Genomic DNA, 17,699 nt, shown 5'->3' on the forward strand with positions numbered 1-17,699 from the left:
CGAACTTTGAAGACCAAATTAAACCAATAATTTTTAAAATGTCTGTGAATACACTTTATTCTTAATGTATTATATTATCACAGCATATCGCATTTTTGGTGTAATATACCCCTTTTGCACTTTTGCTCCGAATTTCGTACTTTTTTATGCAAGTTAAATAGAGGACCCCCTTCTCCAGAATAGGGTTTTGGGGTTTTATTGTTTGCTTGTAAAAGTTTTTTTCATGTACTTTTTATTGCTAGACAATTATTTGGGGAGATAATCTATGTTCATGTTCCTTTTCTGACTGGACTCACCATTTTGACAAACGATTATACGTCCCTGGCATTGTATTTCCTTTTTTGAAATACAGCCATTGGTGTGTCTGTGTTACTAGCAAATGGAGATTCCCAGTCAGAATGAGCTGATTTACACGAGATATCACAGCCTATGGTCTTAAGGGATAATTGTCAGTGTCTTGGTGGCCCTAGATGCTAAAAAGAACAATGTGAAATTTACCACAACAAATAAGGAAATCAGCAAGACAAAAACAAAATTTTACAACATAGCTAAATTTCCGGGAGTTATCGGAGCCATTGACGGCACTCTAATCCCAGTCTTTGGTCCAAATAGAGGATTAATTTCCATATGTGAGCAGGGAGAGCTACAGTGCCCTTAACGTCCAAAGGGTCGTCGATGCAACATTAAGGTTAATACATTATATATATATATATGTCCATTTTAGCTCTACTGGTCAGAGACTAGAAGAGCTTATGCGATAGTAAGGTGTACATGTACGTCGTCCGTCCGTCTGTCTGTCTGTCCGTCTGTAAACAATTTTTTTCAAAACGCTACTCCTCCTACAGTTTCAACATAACGTGACACTAAAGTAGACTATATTAAGATACATAATTCTGTGTATCGGTTTTTGATTTCAATGAACGGTGTTGCCATGGTTACTAAAAATAGAAATTTTCTTGAAATACTTTCAAAACGCTACTCCTCCTACACTTTTGGTCTGATTTCATTATAACTTGGCATACAAGTAGACTACACTGAGATGCATAATTGTCTTTAATTTTGTTGAATGATGTTGCCATGGTTACTTAAATCGAAATTTCTTTAAAATTGTTTTAAAAGCCTACTCCTCCTACAGTTTTAGTCTGATTGCAATAAATCTTGCCACAAAAAAGAGACTAAACCAAGGTCTAGATCATTATTCTATTTATTGCTGTTGCAAAATTTCAAGTCCAAGTGCTAATTTATTCTTCCTTCATAGGTACAACCAGTAGAGCTACAGTCTCGTCAGAGACATCTGGTTGAATATTTATGGATACTTCCTTTGGTCTGTTGATTGATGTTAAAATTATAAGTACCATGTATTTAGGAATTTGAATTCTAAGTAATTAAAGCAGGATGCCCAAGGTACTTAACGGTCACCGTGGTCTAATCAAAACCGATAATAAAGGAAAAGTTTCCTTGCTCAAAAACTCACAAGAAATAGTGCAATCTGGGATCAACAAAATAGTAAACTTTGTACTTGGACATTTTCAATATACATGTGTATTTTATTTCATTGAAGATGTAATCTGGTGGGGTGTATGACCCTCAGATCATTTGCATAAACTATTGAATACCCCACCCGCAAAACTAAACAAGAGGCCCATGGGCCACATCTCTCACCAGAGCAGTGTGGATGGCTAGGAAACAAGGAGAAAGCAGTTCAGTTTTGAAAAGTTTAAATCCATAAGTAGTCCCAACCTACATTGTACCCCTAGGGGGAATGATTTGAACAAACTTGCTTCCTTTTAAATATGACTAATCATGGCTTTGCTGTTCTTGAGAAGAAGATTTTTAACATTTTTCCAATGTATTCCTATGTGAAAATTGGACCCTCCCCCATTGTAGCTCCATCTTACCCCCATGGGTCATGATTTGAACAAACCCGAGCATGTTTTATGAATCAATATAACTAATCATGGCTTTGGTGTTCTTGAGAAGATTTTAAAACATTTTCCTATGTATTCCTGTGTAAATCTTTGATCGTCAATTGTGGCCCCACCCTCCCCCGGGGATCATGATTTGAACTTACTTAATTGCACACGACCTAGGGATGTTCCGATTTCAGAAATGAACAATGTTCTTCAGTGAACATTGCGTTATGAATAGCAATTCCTCTGTTGGTATATTCCATGATGCGCGCTATGTTCACTGAAAAACATTGTTCATTACTTATATTAGCATTCAAAATGTTGTCAAGATTTAGAGAGGATAGGCTGACTGTGACTTGTGCACGGTGACTTCTAAGAAATTAGAAGCAATTCATGAAAATAAATTGTAGCAGATTTACCTGATCAATTTACTTGCTTCCATATCTGAATCACGAAATTACTAAAAATTCATTTTAAGATTTGTTTACATACCGTCTTTACCAACTTCTTGTGGCTTCATTCTTTTTCATTGGTCATATATATTTCATAAACAGAATGAAGTCATCATTCAAAGACAATAATTATTAAAAAAGAAAAAAAAATCTTTGTTATTATGTAAGTCTTTGTTTGTTTTATTCATTTTATGGGGTTTACATTAAAAGAAAACAAATGTTAAGAAAACGTTGTTCATTTCACGTCATATATTTTATTGTGACGTCTTTTCGCTACGTCAAAACTACCCATACGTTTATGAAGTGTTGTCTTTCCTTTAAAGTGAAAAGTCATGTGCATTGAAATAAAAAAAAAATTCGCACATGCCTCACATTTGTAAATATTTTTATTGTTCAATTATGGACATTGCTGAAAATTATTTTTAAAATTTTGAAAATATTGGTAATCAAATTTCTTATCATTTTTTTCTTGGACATTTTAATTATCAACCTACAGCTTTATCTTTTTTTTTTTTTTTTTTTTTAAATTTTTTCTCTATATTTACCCCTGAAGAGCTCTTATAAGATGTAGTCAAATTCTCCACGTGAGAGAATTGTGCAACCTGTACATCAATAGAGACCAATCCCGTTTATGGAGTTAAAATGCAATTGCTCACTATAACATTATAGAGGGGGACATAAGAGCATATGCAATATATCAATTTGACCAATCATGGCTTTGCTGTTCTTAAGAAGAAGAACTTTGTATCGATGAAGTTACTTCTTTAGATGCTTTGTATTTCGGAAATCACTCACTTTGTACCCTTGTTATCATCCGATGATGAGGAAGAGGAAAGTCGAGCTACAAACATTACTGGTAATTTTTCAGATTTAGACACCCAATTAGAGCACAGATAAATTGACCTACATGAGGCGAATTGTGTTGCAGTAAACTGGTAAAATAGTTCTCCGTATAGTACAAAAATTGAATTCAGTCACATACTCGAATACAGACAACAGTGTCAAGAAATGTCAAGTGAGGAACTAGTGTTAACTGTTAAAGGTCAATTGGCAGCACACAGAAAATCTGGCACATATTGGCCTCAGTCTATGAGTCTCTGAGTAAAAAAGCAAAAATAAATAAATAAATAAATAAATAAATAAATAAATAAATAAATAAATAAGAGAACGAGAAAGAGTAGCACAGAAGTATTATTTTGCGGGACAGCAGGTCTGTCGGGATACTTTTCTTTTCTGACATGGTATTGGAAAATTTAAGCTAAACAACATAGCTTCTTCTCTTGATAAAGCCAAGGATTCGTGGAAACAGTGGAAAAATGCCTAAACATGCACTCAGTGTAACTAATGTAAAGCATGTTTGTCAGTTCTTGGGGGAATATACTCTGAGGAATGGACTCCCACTGCCAGGCAGACAGCCGATCTACTCGAATGAAAATAGCAAAGTCGTTTTGTTGCTTCCTTCTGATAAGACAAAGTTTGATGTTTTGGAATTTTACAATCAAGCAGCAAAGATGCAGAATAATAGGTATGTATACACAATTTTGTAAAAATAACTCAATTTTGTAATGTTCTGATTTCTAATTGTTTGATAATTCTTATTAAGCTTTAAACTTGACATCTATAGAAGCTATCTCTGATGATATAAATAAATATAAATGCATATAGTACATAGTTTATATGATCTTTTAGCATTGTTTAAAATGTGATAGTCTTCTCAACTTTTTTTTAATTACTTTTCAAGACAATTGAGTTAAAATATGGTTGGAACAAATGTCACCTATTCTTATCATGAAACCAGTTACTGATCTATGTCCTTAATGCCAGAGATATGTTCACAACATCCCTAATGCAGGGAATCTGTCCTAGGATGAAAAGAAGACCATGATGTAAGGGTATACCTGTCACCTGGACAAAGCTATGGAACAGAGAGAATACTACAGAGAAAGGTGACTTTGCTCAACAAGTCCACTATCCTTCCCATGCACAGGAAGTATGGACACATTTTTTAAGAGGCCTAGAAAGTGCCAAACCTTTGTTGTTTGTGCAGAAGGAGCAGGTAAAAAAAAATATTAGACATAAGGCAGAAATTGTTTGAAAAAATATGGGAAATTAACTCACAGGCTGCAAATAAAACAATTATTTTAATTTTTGTAATAGGTGTACAAAGATTTCATCTGGTTGATGAGGCTGAAGAGGTAGGCATAGGAGCAGCCTCCTACATCATTGGGGACATTGAGTGTTGGGGATTTGGAGAGAGGAATGTTAATTGTGTTGCAGATGGATAATTGTGCTGGCCAAAGCAGAAATAATAAAATTATACGATAAATATTTCAAACATTCAATATATTGAGTATTGTTTTTCTATTCTAATTAGGGCCCCGCTCTGCGGGCGCCCTGTAGTGATCAGTCTGTCCGTCCGACCGTCTGTCCGTCCGAGATCTCTTGTCCGGAGCATATCTTCTCTCTCCTTGGCCCAATCTGGCTCATACTTCACCCACAGAGTGCCTTTGGGTAAAGGGTGTGCAGTGACCTTGAACCATGTTTCTAGGTCTAAGGTCAAGGTCATAGCAGAATTATATGAAAAATCCTTGTCCGGAGCATACCTTCTCTCTTTTTGGTCCAATGTGGCTCATACTTCACTCTCAGAGTGCCACTGGTCAATGAATGTGCAGTGACCTTGAACAAAATTTCTAGGTCAAGGTCAAAAATAGCCTCTCTGTTTAAAATCTTTGTTCGGTAGATGGTTTCTTTCTCTTAAGTCCAGTCAGCCTCAAACTTTACCAGTTGACTCCATATTTTGATAGAGAATATGCAACAGTTTTCATAGAGGATATGCAACATTCGTGATTTTTGTGCCGCTTTTTGATAGAGGGTATGGAGCACTCCCGATTTTTGTGCCATTTTTTATTATAACAAGGATGACATAGAAGCCTTTTAGACTCAAACAACACATCCCTTAATAGTACACAAGTGTTCCTCTTGAAAATAAACCCTTTTCAGCTACCTTACATTTTCATGTTTATTGCAGAAAGCGGGGCCCTTTGAGATGGCCACTATCTCAATGATATCTAGTTCATTGCAGTGATCAGATTGTTCATGTCAGGTTATGCTCTTATATAACGTCAATAGAGGGAATAGAGGGAAATAGTCAAATTGTTATTCCAAAGACCAACGGCAACAGTTTTTTAGATCTTCCCCATTATATCGGACAATAATATGACTCAATGCCCTGAGTAGCAATGAAATATTAGCAACTGTTTTATTACCAAGCCTACTTGATAATTTCTCAAAGTGATATTATAGGTCAAATAATCACTGGAGTTTTTTAAATTAATCTTTTACATCATTACACAATGAACATTGTAACATTTCATGTAAATTTTAAACAATATTTAACATGTTAAAAATGATTCAGAATTAAATTAAACTATTACACTGTATGATAATAAATTTCAAATATAAATGGATTTCAATGGATGCTGTTAATGCTTTAATTAGTGCATTATTAAATGAATTAGTTTGATAAGTCAGACAGGTTCAGGAAAGCTTATACTTCTTCAATATATATTTATATTGATGTGGTTTGTTATAGATACGACATTTGGAGAGTTTTGGCAGGCTGTCATCGTAGTGTTGAATTCTCATTTATGGAAGCTGATTACTAGATTGAGTCCGGAGTTGCATTTCGGTATCTGGAAGATGAAGTGGAGACACTCAACTGCAGAAACTATTGATGAAGTATGGTCACAACATACCCCAGCTGATCATTGATATTGACAGACCAGTCACATTGCATAACTGGTCATATTTCTTTGATCCATTCTTACAGAAACTACCTTCTACCTCAAAATTTTACAATTATAAATTTTTTGCAGGTAGTTTAGGATTTGTCTATGTTAAGATGTATTGCAGCTTCGAAGAAAATCCTGTCAACATTTTGAAGAGAGACCAGCAAGTATTTGACATTCAAACAATCATTGCCATCAGTAATTGAACCAAAAGGTCTTGATTTTTCAAGGCAGTGGTATCTCTAGGATGAGATAAAACAATTCTGCAGGGATACATCTGACAGTCAAGAGTCATGCCCTAGACATCTGGGTCCAAAATCTCGTATCAAAATCGATCCAGAAAAAATAAGAGTTCAAAGAAGTTGGGTGTGCCAGAGAGTTAATTTGTTTCAACAATGTAGACTTGAATTTATTGATTGATTGATTTTATGTTATTATACGTCCCATTCAAAAATTTTTCACTCATATAGAAATGTCACCGGATGCCGGTGAAGCCCTTTCTCTCATCCTAGTGGTAGGGCGATCGGGTTCGATTCTCGTTCGCCGCACCCCGTCAAACCTAAGATGCGCGTAAACATAGATAGTGACTGTTCCTTCGCCAAGCGAACTAAATGTGGGGGTCAAGGGTCTTTCAGAGGTGATGATAAGCATTGGCACGATAAAGAACCCTCACTGCTTATTGGCCCTGAGTGCCGAGCATAGGTCTATGTTTACGCGCATCTTAGGGTGCGGCGAACGAGAATCGAACCCGTACCCCCCGATCGCCCTACCACTAGGCTACGGTGACCGGTATAGAATTGTATTGGACCTTTATGCAAACTTTCCTGAAATTGAAATTTTTTTTAAAAGTAAACTTTATTTATATATTTATTTAGATATTTCTTTGTTTTTCAGTTTGTCTGAAAGAAAAAAAGTATAATTTTTCATAATTTCTAAACTGTGAAATTCTGTCTAATTAGAAAATAAGATGTATTTGATCTTAACCTTTCTGCACTTGAATCTTGAATTTTTTCCACAAGAATTTGATCTGCATATAGAATTTTACCACATTCCATATAGATTGAAATTTCCAGAGATCAATATTATGTATTTGCTTGATATAACTATTTATATCTCATATTTTCATTTTCTTATAAAACTAGCCTAATTTTCATTATGTCTATATATTTTGATTTTGAGATTTTTAAAATGAAATATGTCATTTTTACATCATCATGACTTGTGAATTAAAAGGAGATTGACTCTGACATTTTGTTTTTTTTTTTAATTCATACTGAAGCTACCTGAAAACGTAAACATCTCAATTTCGTGGGGAAAAAAACTCAATAAACACGGATTTCTTGTGGCTTACACCATATATTGATCACAAAGACATTTAATTCGACGAAATTTTCTTTCTAGGAAACATAGACAGTAGAACAATCCAGACTCAAAAAGACTCCAGTAGTAGAGAAACGACAACAAAGACTGTCATAACGAAAATACAGACAAAGATCCAACACTCGGAAACAGGTAATGGTATTCTTGAAAAATGAAAATGTGATAATTGAAAAAAAAGGACTTCATGAACTACAACTGATGAGTAATATAAATGCAGTCATTCACCATTACTTTAAGCGAAAACTAGGAATGAATCCTCAGGCAGTTTTTCCGATTTTGTTTGAATGAAATAAATTATTGACAAGTTGCATAAACAAGAGGCCCAAGGGCCTTAACGGTCACCTGAGTATAACACAACAAATTATATGATCCATAGAGTATATTATGAACTGAAAGGTGAAGCTTTGTTGCCCAAAAGCAAGAAAAATAGGGTGATCAGGATCAACAAGATAATTATTCTTGTATTCATTAACAGTTCATAAATTAGGTTCTAATCTGTTCCCATTTACCACTCTCACCATACAGTACATTAACAAACTATCAGTGCTTCTGTACTATTTTAATCATGTTCCCCAAACGAAGTTTGGGAACATATTGTTTTTACTCTGTTTCTTCTTCTTCTTTTTTTTTCTACTTTCTTCTCCGGTACTTTTTTGTCCGGGAGTGTTCTCATAGAACCACTCATCCGATTGACATGAAACCATTTTAGAGTTAATAGGCATGTTGTGTAGGTGTTCTGAACGAAGGTCATTTTGCACGCACATGCATGCACGTGCGAGCGCGTGCAATGAGTGAAATGACTGATATACTTGATGAAGCCGTAACTTTTATATTTCTTGATGAATTGCTTTGAAACTCAAAATATAAAGATATATTAGTCGTCTAGACAAGATAACATGGTCAAATTAGCGTGAACTCACGCACATGCACGTGCGGTCTTCTCTGATTGGCTGATACAAAAATCTCAATAATTTCCTTGTTTTTTGACAAAATACTTTGAAATTTAGAATATAAGTATATATTATAAGGTGCTACAACATGTTATATCGGAAATTTCTTGAAAACATGTGCATGCAGGTGTGCTGCAATCTGATTGGCTGAAACTTTAAATGTCTGTAACTCCCTTGGTGTTCAACAAAACAGGATGAAATTTACGACATGGATAGGCACATAGAGCTCCTACATTATGATACTATCAAAATTAAATACAAGGCCATGCATGCGCGTATGCTGAATTCTGATTGGCTAATACTTAAAGGGTTACATCTCTCTTATTTTTCAATGTGATTCTTTAATATTTAACGCAAATGTATGTATTGTGAGACACTATAAGAAAATTAATGTGAAAAATGTATAAAACATGTGCAAGCATATGCGCTGAAATTTGATTAGCTAATACCCATATGGCTATATCGGAGTAGTTTTCCAATGAAATACCCTTAAAAATAAAGTGTCCATCTATATTACAAATGTATTGTCTAATTTATTGAAGCTTGTAGGGAATGGGGCATCAAAGGGGATTAGGGAGCCGTTTGGGGAACATCTGTAACGGTTCCCGTTACAATTAGCACTAGTTCCATGTTGAAATCTCTTACATTGGCCTCTCTCGGTCTTTGATGAACATTTTATAAGACAAGTTATTTTTGTCTCATTTTTATTCATCTATTACTTACAAGTCTACCTGTTCATTAAAACTATGAAAGTACTTTTTGTATCATTCAATAAAAATTCTTGCATAATTCTCTTATTCTTATAACCTTTCAAGTACATTATTTACAGTGATTAATTATCAAAAGCACAGGTACTTGTGGACAGGAACCCCCCCCCCCCCCCCCAAATATACCCCATGGGTCAAAAAATATTTTTGTGTATTTTTTTCATAAATTATTCTTCTAGTGCACATTTACAATGTATTCCATAAGAAAAATCTAAAAAATAACGCAGAATTAACGTTTTACTAAAAATAATCATACCCGCGATATTATAAAATAGGTAAGGTAAGTCACTTCCATTTGTTTACACTTGACCCCTCTTGGATATCAGGCCCGAAATTTCATTTATATACCTAATACATGTCACGAAAATGTGTCATGATATCTTGTTTCGGTAGATATTTTTGTCTTTAATCGTGCTATTTAATTGCCCAGGCATTCCATAATAATCCGAGTATTCATCGTCAAACGTGAAAAATGCTACAAGATTTGGAAATGTCAAAGTAGAAATTACGGAAGTGATGCAAAAACGACACCTAGCGTGTAACTCTCGAGTTCCGAGTGTTATAGAACTAAGGGAAAAGTTAGAGGTCTACGAAAAAGTTCGGGAAAATTTTGATAAAGAAGTCGAAATTAATTCATTAGAATTAAATTCTGCTTAAGATTTTCGAGATGAGCAAGGGTAGTCGTCAATATTCCCTTTAAAGGACCCCCCCCATTCCCCTTCTACCTGGACATGCTTGCAATTTATTCCGATAATATTAAGCTTAATAATTATGTGTATTTTTTTTAATATTCTTATGCGATGATTATCATTTGCCAAAGAATTTAAGTGTGAGTCTCTTCAATATTAATTCTTAAGAATGAAAATCCGAACCCCATTTTTTAAAAAAATAAATTTCATGCTCTTCTTTACTTTCGCGTCGCACTGCTGAGTTTATTTCTGGCCTTGATTACATATATATCAAGCTGCTATTATTTTAATTGAACAAACGGAAGCTTAACTTCTATACAATAAAGACTTTGCAACTTGTATTACGTAGCTTTTGACGTTTAAATATTGCATGGGTTGTACAACCATTCATCAACCGGTCAATTGTTTTTCTCCAACACTGTAACTTGTAATGACTTGAACAGCCCCGTCCCCAAATTAATCAATATTGATTATACATGTAGCGAATTCATGACAAATGGAAAAAAAAGAAGATTTTTTGCACAGTTTTAAATAATCACATTTCTGTCTTTACTTTTTTTAAAAACTAGTTTATCATTCTAAATATTATATTTACTACTACATTAATTTAACGGATATCCACCTTTCCGCAGACAAAATTTAATGAAAATTCCATGTCCATGCAGAAGGGGAAGGCGGCCGAGGTGGAAGGGGGGGGGGTACATGTCAAGATTATCATGTTTAAGCGATTTTTAAACCGCTATTTGGTATCGGTGATAACATCCTTTAAAGGGAATATTGACGACCACCCTCGCTCATCTCGAAAATCTTCAGCAGAATTTAATTCTAATGAATCAATTTCGACTTCTTTATCAAAATGTTCCCGAACTTTTTCGTAGACCTCTAATTTTTCCCTTAGTTCTATAACACTCGAATTATTATGGAATGCCTGGGTAATTAAATAGCACGATTAAAGACAAAAATATCTACCGAAACAAGATATCATGACACATTTTCGTGACATGTATTAGGTTAATGATATTTCGGGCCTGATATCCAAGAGGGGTCAAGTGTAAACAAATGGAAGTGACTTACCTTCTCTATTTTAAAATACCGCGTGAATGATTTTTTAGTAAAACGTTAATTCTGCGTTATGTTTTTGGAATTTTCTTATGGAATACATTGTAAATGTGTACTAGAAGAACAATTTATTAAAAAAATACATAAAAATATTGTTGACCTGTGGTGTATATTCGGGGGGGGGGGGTCCTGTCCACAAGTACCTGTGATCAAAAGTAATGGCAAAGGGGAATAACTCCTCTCAGTAGAATACAAATTAATAGAGCCCTGGCCTGGACCAGAACACTTGACCAAATGGTCCTGATGTTCAAAAATCTGGTAAAAATATCCTTCCTTATTAAAACTTTTACTCTTTTTGCCTCTGATATGCCAAGGTGCACTGAAGATTTTTATAGAAAATAATGCATTTTTACTACAGATTCACTACATTATCAACAGAGCCCCCTACCTCCCCACCGAGAAACACCAGAGCCACTGCCTGGGACCAGAGGTTTGCTCATCATAAGTAATCACTTTGCTTATATGCTTAATACTTAGTAGCCGACAGGATTATTTGATAGAATTAATGCATTTTCACCACATTATCAAGAGCCCCACCCTTACACCAACACATCTGACCCAGGGATCATGCAATTCTCAAGTCTGGAAGAAGCACTCTTGCTCATCATAACTATATACTTAGCTTCTTTGCTTTTTAATCAGAAGCAGAAAAGAATATTTTCAAACAAAATCTGCTTTATCACTATATAATCAATAGAGCCCCCCCTTTTTTTCACCAGAACCCTTGACCTTGGGGCCATGAAATTCACAATTTTGGAAGAGGCATCCTTGCATATCATAACAATGTACTTAGTTTGTTTAAATAATGCCCAGGAGTAGAGAAGAAGATTTTCAAAGAAATAATGCATTTCACTATATGATCTATATAGCCCCGCCCTAGCACCAGAGCCCCTGACCCTGGGGCCATGAATTTCACAATTTTGGTAGAGTCACCCTTGCTTATCATAACTATGTATTCAATTTGTTTCAATAATACCCAGGAGTAGAGAAGAAGATTTTCAAAGAAATAATGCACTTTCACTATATGATATATATAGCCCCGCCCTAGCACCAGAGCCCCTGACCCTGGGGCCATGAATTTCACAACTTTGGAAGAGTCACTCTTGCTTAACATAACTATGTGTTTAATTTGTTTCAATAATACCCAGGAGTAGAGAAGAAGATTTTCAAAGAAATAATGCATTTCACTATATGATATATATAGCCCCTCCCTAGCACCAGAACCCCTGACCCTGGGGCCATGAATTTCACAACTTTGGTAGAGTCACTCTTGCTTAACATAACTATGTATTTAATTTGTTTCAATAATACCCAGGAGTAGAGAAGAAGATTTTCAAAGAAATAATGCACTTTCACTATATGATCTATATAGCCCCGCCCTAGCACCAGAGCCCCTGACCCTGGGGCCATGAATTTCACAATTTTGGTAGAGGTCTCAATGCTTATTACAATCATGCCAACAGTTTGACTGCTTGATGTCCAGGAGTAAAGAAGAAGATTTTTAAAGATTGCATTAATTTTGGTGGTTTTAGCCCCACCCCTCAAGCCCCAGGGGGGCAGGGACCATGAAATTCACAAATTTTGTTCCCCTTCACACATAGATGCCATATGCTAAAATTGGCTGAAATTAGTTCAGCGGTTTCAAAGAAGTGCTGAAAATGTTCAAATGTTAAAAAACAGATAGCAATAGGTCACCTGAGTGACTCAGGTGACCTAAAAATATGATAAAATACGGGTCTGGTTCCAAAAGTAGTGGCACTGCTGCTATAAAATCATCAATAATCAAAAGTTATCAACAAACTTATACATACTAATACCACCCATTATTTTGACTCTTGTCTTAGGTTTTCATTCAAATATAAGTTATTTTAAATAAATGAAATATTAAAATATACGATAATCACAACGTACGGAAACAACTTTACTGACGTCATTATGTCTTTTGTATATCACAATATTACTTTCCAGCAACTCATTTTCAGTCCATCCATAAATCTATCAAACCTATAACAACTGAGAAACCTTGGGTTAAAATCTACACATTTTTAAGATTTTGATGTTACTCGGTGAAAAATTCCAATTCCGAATAATTCTTTGCGGTACATAACAACACGGTGGCTAAGACAAACAACTTATTTGGAAAAAAATTACAAACTAGGATTTAATGCAGTTTCCATGCCACAAAATTATCTATTGCATCCTCAGTAAGATTGACTTTGTATATAACGTCATATTTTCGTCACTTAAATAGCTCGGGGCAAAGTTAGAGAATTATTTTTTGTATTTTTTTGTTTTAAATATATTTTAAACACTCAATTGTACGGTAACCCCCCCCCCCCATCTTCCTATTCAAGATAAAAAAAAATGTACCGCCTGTCAATCATTAAAAACAATTATAGCTACTGATTTGATTGACAGACCAGCTACCTATGCTACCTGAAATCTGACTTTGCATGTTTTGGAAACAATTACCTGGTCATGCGTCAACCGCTTTCATTGACCGCGTGGATATTTCCTTTGTATACACTCTGGTCAAGAAAAATCAAATCGCTGTAATATTGGTTAGTAATATATTTCCAAAAAAAAAAAGAAAAAAAATTGAGAGTAAATAATTAAACCTTGACTACATGAATATTTTTTTTTCAATCTCCATTGCTGTTTCGTACTTGTAAGCGATATGACGTCAAACATAAATGTAGAACTAGAGGCTATTTGAGCCCTATTCTCCTTCAGTGATTGGGACTGGGATCAGGAGAGGAAAGAAGAATTTCATGTTGCAGCTCAGAGTGATAACTCTTCGCCCCTGATATTCAACCTGTGCCTGAAATTCAAGAATGTACGGACTACCTCTGTCGACCTTGCACTTGGGTACACAGAATCTCAATTTGCCATAATTGCAATCAATCCCCCCCTCTCACCTACCATTTAAAGTTATGTCAAAATGGAATAGAATAAATGAGAGCAGATTATTTAGACCTAACACTTACGACATGAATTACGACAGATTTCTTTTTCATGTTTTATCTGTGGAGAAATATCTAAGTGTAAACGTATATATGTACATGTAGCCTTATAATGTACATGCAATGGGTTAGGGTTTATCTTTAAATTGCAATTTGAGGGGTGTTATTCTTATTTCAAATATTATTAAAGAAAAACAGATTACAAAAATAAGTAAATCTACTCCATGCCGTGGAATTATATCACAATCATTTTTCGAATTTCCTCTTCTATTTTCGTAACAAAAAGGGTGAAAAAAGTCTACAAACAATACAAATTTGTGAACAGGGCATACAATCACGGAGCCCCAGAAATTGCAGAGGTGAATATTGTGGACATCAATATGTTGGCCAGAAAAATAAATAGTATTTCATGTCCACACGATAAATGGTATCTTTTTTTTTTCAATATTGACACTTATTTATTTAATAATGATTTCTTTTACTGACGATTAAAAATAACACTGTCTATTACTATTAAGACCAGTTACCACTCCCCCTCCAAAGGTAACCGTACGGTAAAAAAAACGGCGTTTGAAAATAGAAATACGATTCGCAGTGAACAGGTAAAAACAGGATAAAAGGAGTTTACTGAAAGATATAATGTCATAAGCAGAATGGAAAAGGTCATTTGGGAGCGTACATACTTGTATGATAATTACTATAGATTCCTTAATACACGCGAAAAAAATTATTTATCGCGTATTTTCTCACGAAAGCACTCTCGCGAAATAAGATTACTCACTTTTATTTTCATGATGCTGAAATCCATATACAATCTCCTGACCAACCCTCTAATCGCAAATTATTGTTCTCGCGATTTGACGTCTAAGAGAGATATTCGCATAAAATTGGGAATCTTCAGCATTGCAAAATTGAAACTGATGAAAATGCGCTCATCCTAACGGTTTCACTGTCGGACATATTATGTGTAATAAGTCACTAGAATCAAGTGATGCATCTCTACTCGACGGTGTCATCAAGAACTTGTAAATAATTTCTACACGTGAGTTATTTTACAAATATTTCATGCTTTATAAAAGAATCATTGTATTGGATTTGTTTTGTTGCAAAATTGATCCTACAACTAAAGTTAATATTTCAAAGAAAAATTTAAGCGTTTATTGTGTTTCATAACAAATCTATTAACGACATGATAAATTTGTAAAAGCAAGCAAAAGCAAAGTTTGTATTTTTTGAAAAGGGCTGTGTGTGTGTGTGTGTGAGGGAGGGTATGTGTGTGTGTTTATGTGTGTTTATGTGAATGTGTATATGTGTGTTTGAGATCTATCTATCTATCTATCTATCTATCTATCTATCTATCTATCTTTTTCTTTTTTTTGATGTCTGTAAAAGTCTATCAATACAACGGAAACTATCAAAATGGACTGCAGACCGGCTAGAGAGAGAACATTTTTGTTATGAGCACAATTTGGCAAGGACGGTATTAAGATGGTATAATTCCACTTGTAAACCAGTTATCCGCATTGTAAGTTTACGTTTATTTATTTTCATCTTAAACCTATATCTAGATTCCTTTAATTTCATTTAAAAACTATAACTGCTTGATTTTTTTGAAAGTTTGAATTACATTTCTGTGTATCAAGATCAGACATAGACAAAGAGTACAGCGGAATAGAACAACTGAATGATGATATACATGGATTGTATGAGGAAAAAGGAATCTGGAAAAAATCTTTTGATAAGCTGAAGCTTTGAACTTGGGGAAGAGAGTTCTAAAAACTCTGTCACAGGAAAAAGGTAAATAAAATTAAATTCATACATATAAATTAAATTAAATACTGGCAATTTTAATGTAAAAACATAGATATCTTTGCATTATATTTTAAGGTGATGATGAAGAAAATCCTAGTCTTCTATTAGCAAGACAAAGGCCAAGGGAAGAAGCAGCTAGGTTATTTTGTAAAAACACAGGTGACCAATTGATGAGAACGGAGGTCACTAATAAACACTTTCAAACAAACTGAAAACATGACATCTGCTGTTTCTTAAATCGAAAGAAGAAAACAAACTAAGGATTTTTCTCAAAAGCCCAATAGGCATTAAATTTATATGCAAGCAACTGGCATTCTTTTGTTTAACCCTTTCACATTCAAGCATTTTTGGCTAAATTTAAAGGCTGAAATAAGATTTTTCAAAAAGGCTTCCTAAATAGACAAGAGGACCAAGGGCCTTAAAGGTCACCTGAGTAATACAACACTATAAAGGACCCATAGAATTATAAAACAAAATTAACTGATAGACGAAGCAATGTTGCCCAAGTATTTCAAAAACCTGATAAACAAGATGTGTTTGTGAAAACTGATGCCCCCGTATGGCAGCTTATGGCGAAGGTTAAAGTTTCTTCAAATGCAAGTCAAAATCCAGGCCAAAAGATAAGAAATGTTGATACCCAAAGAAAGGTCTTGTCTCGAGGAATACACCTGTGAAATTTAAAAGACCTAGATACAACTGTTCAGAAGTTATGGCGAAGGTTAAAGTTTTTTAAATAAAAGTCAAACGTTAAGGTCAAGGTCAAAGTGGTTGGTATCCAAAGGAAGATCTTGTCACAAGGATTACATATGTGAAGTATGAAAGCCCTAGCACCAACCATTTAAAAATTATGGCCAAGGTTAAAGTTTTTCAAAAGTAGGTCAAACTCCTAGGTCAAGGTCAAAGGGTCAAAGTGGTGGTTGATATCCAAAGGAAGGTCTTGTCGCAAGGATTACATATGTGAAGTATGAAAGCCCTAGCTCCAACCATTCAAAAGTTATGGCCAAGGTTCAAGTTTTTCAAAAGTAGGTCAAACTCCTAGGTCAAGGTCAAAGGGTCAAAGTGGTTGATATCCAGAGGAAGGTCTTGTCACAACGAATACACATGTGAAGTTTGAAACCCTAAGCACCAACTGTTCAAAAGTTATGGCCAAGGTTAAAGTTTTTCAAAAGTAGGTCAAACTCCAAGGTCAAGGTCAAGGTTGTTGGTATCCAAAGGAAGGCCTTGTCAGAAAGAATACACATGTGAAGTTTGAAACCCCAAGCACCAACTGTTCAGAAGTTATGGCCAAGGTTAAAGTCTCATAAAATTTTGCAAAGTAGGTCAAACTCCAAGGTCAAGGTCAAAAGGTCAAATATGATGGTACCCAAAGAAAGGTCTTGTCACAAGAAATACACATGTGAAATATGAAAGTCATAGCTCCAACCAATCAAAAGTTATGGGCAAGGTTAAAGTTGACAACAGACAGACAGACAAACAGACAAACGGACAAACAGACAAACAGACAAACGGACAAACAGACAAACAGATAAACAGACAAACAGATAAACAGACAAACAGACAGACAGGACAAAAACAATATACCCCCGGGATTTTTCGATCCGGGGGCATAAAAATACCCTTGCTTATTGTAGCTTGCTAGACCCGAGTGATCTCCTTGGGATCATACTTGGTTTTCCGAAGCCTTAAAGGGATGATAATGAATGCAAAATATACAAATAAAATGAACACTTGGCTATTGTGTAAGGTATTCAATATATGTCACTTGCCTAGTGCTATAATTCAGTACACAGAAACTTTGCTATATAACGTTGCTATTTGCGACTTTTCACTGATTACAACAAGTCACCCTGGCTCGCTGTGATTCTTTGT

General features: G+C 34.9%; 1 pseudogene; it reads left to right on the forward strand.

Annotated features, from left to right (window-relative positions):
• Nucleotides 1-3,130: 3,130 nt before the first annotated feature.
• On the forward strand, nt 3,131-15,773 carry LOC133177278 (uncharacterized; annotated as a pseudogene).
• Nucleotides 15,774-17,699: the final 1,926 nt, after the last annotated feature.

This window comes from Saccostrea echinata, unplaced genomic scaffold, assembly GCF_033153115.1.
Source record: "Saccostrea echinata isolate AGI-Se365-2 ecotype Australia unplaced genomic scaffold, CSIRO_AGI_Sech_v1 ptg000113l, whole genome shotgun sequence".
Taxonomy (NCBI): Eukaryota; Metazoa; Mollusca; class Bivalvia; order Ostreida; family Ostreidae; genus Saccostrea; species Saccostrea echinata.